This window comes from Triticum urartu, chromosome 2 (genome assembly GCF_003073215.2).
Source record: "Triticum urartu cultivar G1812 chromosome 2, Tu2.1, whole genome shotgun sequence".
Lineage (NCBI taxonomy): Eukaryota > Viridiplantae > Streptophyta > Magnoliopsida > Poales > Poaceae > Triticum > Triticum urartu.
In genome coordinates this window covers 107,541,668-107,550,487 of record NC_053023.1, presented here as the reverse complement: position 1 = coordinate 107,550,487, position 8,820 = coordinate 107,541,668, and positions in this window count along the sequence as shown.

Here is an 8,820-nt window from a genome sequence, read left to right as displayed (position 1 = left end):
CGCACCTCTTCGGAGTGTTGTGCTACCATCAAGGACGTGCCCGAGAGCTCTACCAGCAAGAGCAAGAAATCTAGAGTTGCACCACCAGACACCAAGAGGGTGCCCGTCAAGGCGGATGTCACGGGAGGGGCTTTCACCATAAGCTTCAGCCTCGACAGCAAATAGGAAAGCGCGCTCGTCGCTTTCCTACGGGCGAATGTTGATGTGTTTGCGTGACAAGCATCCGACATCCCCGGCATTCCCAGGGAAGTGATTGAGCACCACCTTGCTGTCTGTCCCCATGCGCGATCCGTCAAGCAGAAGGTCAGGAAGCAAGCTTTGGAACGACAGGAGTTCATCACAGAGGAGATCAGGAAATTGGAAGCTGCAGGTTTGGAGAGGGGAGTGCTCCATCCGACGTGGTTGGCCAATCCGGTGGTGGTGCGCAAGGCAAATGGGAAGTGGAGGATGTGTATTGACTACACATATGTCAATAAGGCTTGTCCTTAAGACCCCTTCCCGTTGCCGCGCATCGATCAGATTGTTGACTCCATGGCCGGGTGCGATCTATTGTCATTCCTCGATGCCTACTCGGGCTACCACCAGATCTTCATGACAAGGGAAGATGAAGAGAAGACAACATTTATCACCCCATGTGGTACGTATTGCTTTTTACAGATGCCTTTCGGGTTGAAGAGTGCTGGCTCGACATTCGCAAGGGCGGTCCAGATTGGTTTTGAGCCCCAGCTACATAGAAATATGGAAGCTTATATGGATGACATAGTGGTCAAAACCAAGGACAAGGCGACCCTCGTACAAGACTTAGAAGAGACGTTTGCCAACCTACGCAAGATCAACCTCAAGCTGAACCCTGAGAAGTGTGTCTTTGGCATCCCATCAGGAAAACTTCTCAGGTTCTTTGTGTCGCAGCGTGGGATCGAGGCAAACCCAGACAAGATCAAGGATATTGAGCAGATTGGGGCACGCAAACGGATCAAGGATGTGCGCCGGCTCACTGGCTGTGTTGCCGCCATGAGCAGATTCGTCTCCAAGTCCGCTGAGCGTGCCCTTCCCTTTTTAAAAATCTTGAAGAAGGCAGACCAAATGGAGTGGACCCCAGAGGCTAAGGCGGTGTTGCAGGATCTGAAGAAATACCTTTCCTCTATGGCAATACTGGTTCGCCTAAACCACAAGAGCTGTTGCTGCTATATCTGGCGGCAACGAATCAAGTGGTCAGCGGCGCACTGGTGGCACAGAGGGAGGTCGACGAGGAGGCAGTGGCAACGGCAGGACCGGCAGATGGCAAGTCAGAGATTCCCCCAGCAGGGCCTGGTGCCGGCAAGGCGATGCCCCCGACAGAGTCTGGCGCCATCGGGACAGAGCCCGCGCAGCCAAGTGAAGTGGTGCAAAAAAAGAAGATGATGCAGCACCCGGTTTACTTTGTCAGCTCCCTCTTGCAGGGGGCCAGGTCAAGGTACTCCGGTGTGCAGAAATTGCTCTTCGGCCTCCTTATGGTCTCGAGGAAGCTGCGTCATTACTTCCAAGCCCACGAGATCACTGTCGTCACCCGCCTCCCGCTGCAATGGATACTGCACAACCCAGATGCAACCAGAAGAATTGTGGAGTGGGCCTTGGAGTTATCAAGCTTTTGGTTGAAGTTTGAAAGCACTTCGAAAATCCAGAGCAGAGTCTTGGCGGAGTTCATTGCAGAATGGACCTCAACGCCCGACGAAGATATCCGGGAGACCGCTCTCCCCGGAAAGGAAGCAAGTCGCGACTTGATCATGTACTTTGATGGGGCTTTCTCGCTGCAAGGCGCCGGTGCCGGTGTGCTACATGTTGCACCCATCGGAGAGCACCTCAAGTATGTGATCCAGATGCCTTTTCCCAGGGAGATGTCCACAAACAACACTGCCGAGTACGAGGGGCTGCTTGCCGGTCTCAGAATCACGGCAAACCTTGGGGTGAAGAGGCTCATCGTCAGGGGTGATTCGCAGCTTGTCGTCAGGCAAGTCAACAAAGATTATCAGAGTCCGTTGATGGAGGCCTACGTAGATGAGGTGAGGAAGCTGGAGGAGCGCTTCGACGGTATACAAGCGGAGCACGTTCCTCGAGCGGAGAACGACATCACTGACTACCTGTCAAAGCGCGCTGCATTCAAGCTACCTGTGAAACTAGGTACCTTTTTGTTTCGGTTAACTCAACCATCCGTCGAACCATCAACGGAGCAGAACAAGCGGAGGGAATCAGGCCCCGACAAGTACTTTCCCGCCGAGCCCCCAGGGGCCACCGGAAAGGGTGTTGCCACGGACTGAGCCTGCCAAGGGGCAGCTGGCTCCGGCAGGGCGCCGAGCCCTGGCCGTAGAGACGGCTGCCCCCATGGCGGAAGAGATGCCTTTGGTCCTTGCCGTCGAGCCCCAGGCTCCGGCATGGGCACATCATACCGTCCATTTCCTCCAGACAGGGGAACTTCCCGAGGAGCAGGAAGAAGCGAAAAAAGTAGCCCATCGGTTTGCCTTGTACCAGTTCGTCGATGATGTCCTGTACAGAAAAAGACCGAACGGTGTGAAATTGAAGTGCATCCCCCGGGAGGAAGGACTAGAGCTGTTGGCAGAGAGACATGGAGGCATATGTGGCTCCCACATAGGGTCGAGGGCCATTGCCGGCAAGTCGTTCCGGCAAGGCTTCTTCTGGACCACCGCCCTCCAGGATGCGACGGCACTAGTAACCAGGTGTGAAGCGTGCCAGTTCCATTCGAAGAAGCTTCATCAACCAGCTCAAGCCCTTCAAACAATCCCTCTCTCCTGGCCATTTTCAGTCTGGGGGCTCGACATACTGGGCCCTTTCCGTCGCGCTGTCGGGGGCTTTGAGTACTTGTACGTTGCAATCGACAAGTTCACAAAGTGGCCGGAGGTGGAGGCAGTGAGGAAGGTTACAGCACAGTCAGCCATCAAGTTCTTCAAGGGTCTAGCCTGCCGTTTTGGTGTACCAAACAGGGTCATCACCGACAACAGCACATAGTTCACAAGCCACACCTTCATGCAATACATCCAAGACCTCGACAGCAAGGTCTGTTTTGCTTCCGTGGCTCACCCCCGGAGTAACGGCCAGGCGGAGAGGGCAAATGCTGAAGTGTTGTTAGGCTTGAGAATGAAGACTTTTGTCAGGCTGCACAAGAGCGGAAGGCACCAGATTGATGAGTTGCCGGCGGTTCTTTGGTCGATCAGGACGACGCCAAATCGAACCATCGGCCAGACACCCTTCGCCCTAGTATATGGCGCAGAAGCAGTTCTCCCAACAGAACTCATATACGGGTCACCTCGAGTGCTCGCTTATGACGAGTTTGAGCAAGAGCAGTTGCAGCAAGATGACGCAACGCTCCTTGAGGAAGATCGTCTTCGGGCGGCCGTGAGAGCAACACGCTACCAGCAAGCCTTGCGCCGCTACCATAGCTGCAAGGTTCATGCCTGAAGCCTTGAGGAAGGCGACCTTGTTCTTCGGCGCATTCAGTCGGCCAAGAATTCCAACAAGTTGATGCCAAAGTGGGAAGGCCCTTATCGGGTAATACGAGTCACCAGGCCCGGCGCAGTCCGCGTGGAGACCGAAGATGCTATCCTAGTGAGCAATTCTTGGAACATCGAACATCTTCGCAAGTTTTACCCATAAGGCGCGGTTGCCGGGCCTCTCGGCAAACCACCTTTTGTAGAAGCCTAGCCGGCAAGGCATGTAACCCTCTGTACAAAGCTAGGCGCAGACCCTGAGCATAAATAAACGAAGCGATGGCACCCTAAGTTATATCATGCATGCTAGGTTAAGTCTCTCCCTCGGTTAGGGTTGATATATAATGCTTAGCGGCGACTAACCCCTAGCCTAGAGGTTGAGTGTGCGTCTTTCTGTTCTGTTTGGTTCGCAGGGCACGCGGACACTTCTGCTGAGCCGTTTGGGAAAAAGAGGATGAACCGGCGCTCCGGCCCCGGCAGGCCAAGACTGCCAGGGGCTGAAGATACAAGGATCCAACCACGGCAAGCCAAGGTTGCCGGGGGCTGCGGATTCAGATAAGTCTTTCATCGCCCTGTTATGCATTTCCGTATGGAACTAGGACATATGAAACCCCGTTTATATCCTTAAAACCACCGTGCTCCCCCTTTCCTGTACCCAAGAGCTACCTCCTGGGTCGGACTTTGGTAGTAGTGTGGTGGCAAGGAGATGAGCGAGGGGCCTAACTCTACTTTGCCGCTGCCTCCGCCAAGAGCGTGAGAACGGTCGACTGAAGTAGGAGGACGACAAGGCCTGTTGCCGGGCGACGATGTTTATCTTAAAAATAACAAGGATTCATCCTTGGCATGGGCCTCGCTCACGCACAAGCACCCCTTTTTCATTAAAAACATCCCATACAGGTAAAATTTATACGGAATTAAAAACATGAGCAAGGGGATTACAAGTCTTAAAATTAACAAGTGCCCGCAGGCTTACAAAAAAGATAAGATGCCCGTAATCCTTTTCTTGTCCTTCTCCTCAGAAGGTGGAACAAGAGGGCAGGAGGGCGAAAAGAGCACCTAGGCGAGGTGGGAGGAGCAGAAGGTACGAGGAGAACATCTTGGTGCCGGAAAAGGAGCTGGAAGACGAGGCAGCGAGCCGATAATACGCGGCGAAGGCGTCGGTGCCCGCGTACTCTGACTTGACGGCTGCCACCCGCCTTCTTTGCCCCCTCTGGCCCTCCTATGCCAGCTGCCGAAGGAGACGATGGGGAGCGCCCCAACGGAGAGCTTAACGAGGAAGGCCCTCGGCAGGCCGCAAGGCGTAAGGCGGGGCGGCGCGGTCAGTCGGAGACGAGGTCGACATGACCCCGCTCGACGCTCTCGTCGTTGCTGTCGCTGCCCTCCTCGTTGCTCTCGCTTGAAGAGGAATCTTCACCGTCGGAGGAGCTCTCCATGCAGCACTTCAAGCGAGTCTCGTGATCTCCAAAGCCTTGACGGAAAGCAAGATGCCCTCCGTTAACTTGAAGTAGAGGACAAGCCCCACCGTCAAGCTATGGATGCGAGAGAACATTTTCCATCCGCGGCGGAGGTAAATGACGTGAGGAGCGGGGAAGTCGACCCGCGTGCCGCCGTTCCCTCAGCCCTTCATGTGCAACCAGAGGGTCTGGGGTGGATCGTGGTCCATCTCCCGAGCAAACGCAGTAGGGAGACGGAGGCGGCGATGCGGTGGCTGGCGCACCCTGATGAAGAACTCGCGGGGCTGGTCCCCGACGTGGTGCTCCGTCGGGGGAGGCGTCGCTGGCTGAGGCGAGGCCGATGCACCGCCCCGTCCTCCTCTCCCCCGAGCGCCATGACAACCTCGGCCTTGCCCCCTCTCACTTCCCCTCGTGGTCGGTTCCGCCGCCATGAGCTCTTGGGGAGGAGGAACGCGCTGACGAGCAGCAACCGTCGCTGCCACCGTCGAAGGGACAACGTTTCCTCTCGCCATGGCGGATGAAGGAAGAAGTGGAGGTGGAAGGAGACGGATGACGGAAGAATGCAGAATGCCGCCCCTCCCCTTCTTATAAAGGGGCGGAGTCGGGGCTCGGTCGCCCCACTCGACCAATCCAGCCATCGCGGGCGCAGGGAACCAAGACCGGCCCACTGCCCCAACCAGTGACGACCCGGTTTCCCACCTCCACCTCCTGTCACCTACATGCGGGACACATGGAGAATGAGCAACATTAAAGGGACAGGCGAAGCAGCCGTACCCCACCCCGCGATCGTGGGGCGCGGGCACCTTGAAGAGCATGACCCGAGTCCATCCAAGTAAATGGGCCGTGCCTCTGCGCCTCCCTCCTTTTATGGGGAAGGCGCGAGCCAGCTCTTTACCATGATGTGCCGCATGCCTGCGGAAACCGCCCCACGCATGACCCCCACGTCATGCACGACCCTCCACGTCGCGCGTTCAACGCGGGTCGTGGGGATGCGTAGCGGATGAGAAGTTACTACGGTAAAACCCGCCCCACCTGCCCGCGCACCGTTTTGGGCCTAGCCCAACAAACGCGTTGCGCTTATGTGTGGCCCAGGCCCCGGGGCTCTTGTCGGTGTACAAAAGTAGGGGCTCTCCTTTTGACCCCTTTACCTGTGCATGGGCAGTTAGAGCCACGCCCCGCGGCCACACTTAGCAAGGGAAAGGAGAGAAGCCGTAGTGGAGCCAAAGCACAAGGCAACCAAGGCAATGCCAAGACTAGAAGCGCGGGAGGGCAAGAGGGCGAGGTGGACTCCCTCAGCAAGATCCTTGCCGAGGCGCCCCCCCGCAGCTCCGACAAGAGCCTTGCCGGGGCAACTTGCCCAACGCCAGCAGAGCGAGCCACCCTTGAGCCCGACGGTTCCGAACGCCATCAACCACTACGTGGGACTAGGGCTCGGGAGGCACCTCTGAGGTGTCATGCAGATCTTCGTCAAGACCATGGACATATGAGTTCAGATGAGGACCAGAAGATGGAGTCCCTCGGTAGGATCCCTGTCGAAGAAATCCCCGAGACCCCCGGCAAGACCCTTGTCGGGGATGATGGCAACGCCACGGCAAGACCCTTGCGGGGCCCCCGGCAAGACCCTTGCCGAGGGCATTAGCAGGGCCACTGCAAGGCCCGCACCAGCCAAGGCTCCATCGCCGTTCGCATGCAGCTGCCAGCCTAACCAACTAGGCAGGCACCTGCATGGCAACATGCAGCTTCCAGGCCAAATCAGCAAGCACCCGCGTGGCAGCATGCAAGTCTTCATGAAGGCCCTACCAACGTGCCACCTCAGCTGCTTGCCTGCCTACATGGCGCTGCATGCACCGCTAGCCTGGGCACGTGTCGAAGCGAGGCGGAGCGGCAACGGACGGGACGGGCCTTGTTCCCGTCCCCGATAAAGCTAATGGACACCTACGCAGCGCATTTAATGCGCTTTGTCCCGTAATGCAGTGCGATAAGCTCGTGCACTGTAGGCCTTTCCACCTCCTGTGTGCCACTGTGGCGACCCCTTTTTTCTATAAAAGGAGGCCCGAGGCGACTAGGAGAGGGATTCGACTTTTTGGAATGGCGCAGCCACCGTAGTTAGTTCAAGAAGCTTAAGAACACTCAATACATCGACCAAAGCAGGAGTAGGGTTTTACGCATCCTCGCGGCCCGAACCTGGGTAAACGATCCGTGTGCTAGCTCCTAAACCTACTCTCCTGACGACCCCATGCCCGCCGACCGTAGAAGGGATCCTAGTGATCCCATAGGTGTCGTTCCCACTGACAATAAGATTGAAAAACATCATCGCTTTGAGAAGTATGTGATAAGCAAGAGCTCCCCCTAAATTTGTGCATTATCTAAAATTTGCTTTTGAATGCAAATGCACAATCGATTAGGATCATGGGTTACTCTTCCATGTCACATACATCTTTGTGGAACGCTCAAAATGATAGAAATTAAAAGCATGCACTCATCACCAAGCAAGTGAATGATCATATATGGAATATAAAGGATAGCATCATTCAACCAAACATTAATGTAGCATATGATCAACCACATGATCACATAAGTATCTCACAAGGACATAAGGACATAAAGTATCTCACACAAGCACACAAAAAGTTCAACCAAAAGCAAGAGAGATAAAAAGCAAGACACTCTCTCTCGAAGCCTATGATCTATACATATTTCTCCCCCTTTGGCAACAAGTTACCAAAAAGTTTGAAAATGCATAGTGTTATACGTCTCTTAGGCTTGGTCTTCGAGAGGTGGTGTAGATAGAACTCCAAGGATGAAGGCTTCCGATGATGTAGTTGGAGCTGATGGAGTGGGTGCTGGAGGTGGCACTGGAGCTGTAGCTGCTGGTGCTGACACTGAAGCTCTAGCATCTAAGACTGGCACTGCAGCAGACCTTGGACCTCGTGGCACACGCTTGAAAGCATCAGTGGTTGCTTTTCCTCTCCTCTCCTCTCCTCTGCTTCCTCCTAAAGCTGCTCAACTGCAGTCTAAATCTCAGTCACCTTCAAATCAAGATCATAGAATTTTGTCTCCACAATCCTCTCCAGGCTCTCTCCTGATTCTGAGTCAGGGTGGCCAAGCCCTTCTCAATCCTCAGTGTAGCTTGAATCAGATAGCCTAACTGATCTTGCTTGCTCTTCAGGAAGACTCGGGATGCCTCTTCAACACTTGGCATCTGGGCAGCTTTCTCAGCCTTTTCCTTGGCTCTCTTCTCCTGGACTTGAGCTGATGATGGTCCTTCCTCATTCATCACAACAGTGTTGTATTCAAACTCAGGATATACAGGTAGATGCTCCTTGTCCAGCAAGTAAGTCCCTCTGCCCATCTTAGAGTTGATGAGCTCCTAAATATGTGGAGCATACCCACAACTCCTCTTTTGATCAGCAGTAGTCCTTTTGATCGTTTCTACAATCAAGCTCATCACTTTGAACTTCTGGGGAACATCAAAAATTTGCAGCATGTTGATGGAGTGTCCTCTGATCATCTTGCGATCTCCTGACTTGGGTAGCAATGTGTGCCTTAAGATCCAGTTAATGGTAGGCAGACCAGACAACAGATAGTGTACAGATCCAAGCATATGTGTTTACAAAGCTTTGTCAGGGATCTCCTTGTACATGTTTGCCATGGAGTTGTGGTCTTTCTTCTTGGTGGCATACACATCCAAGTCATATTCATGTTCTTTGGGGGCATTGATTAGCTTGGCCCATTCATCAACTGTGGACTGGTACCTGATACCCTCGGACATCCAAACTATCCTCCCATCTGGATAGAAGTGGGCAGTGGAGTAGAACTGCATGATCAACTCATCATTCCATTTGGTGAGCTTTTGTCCAACGAATTCATCTACACCACAAGCCTTA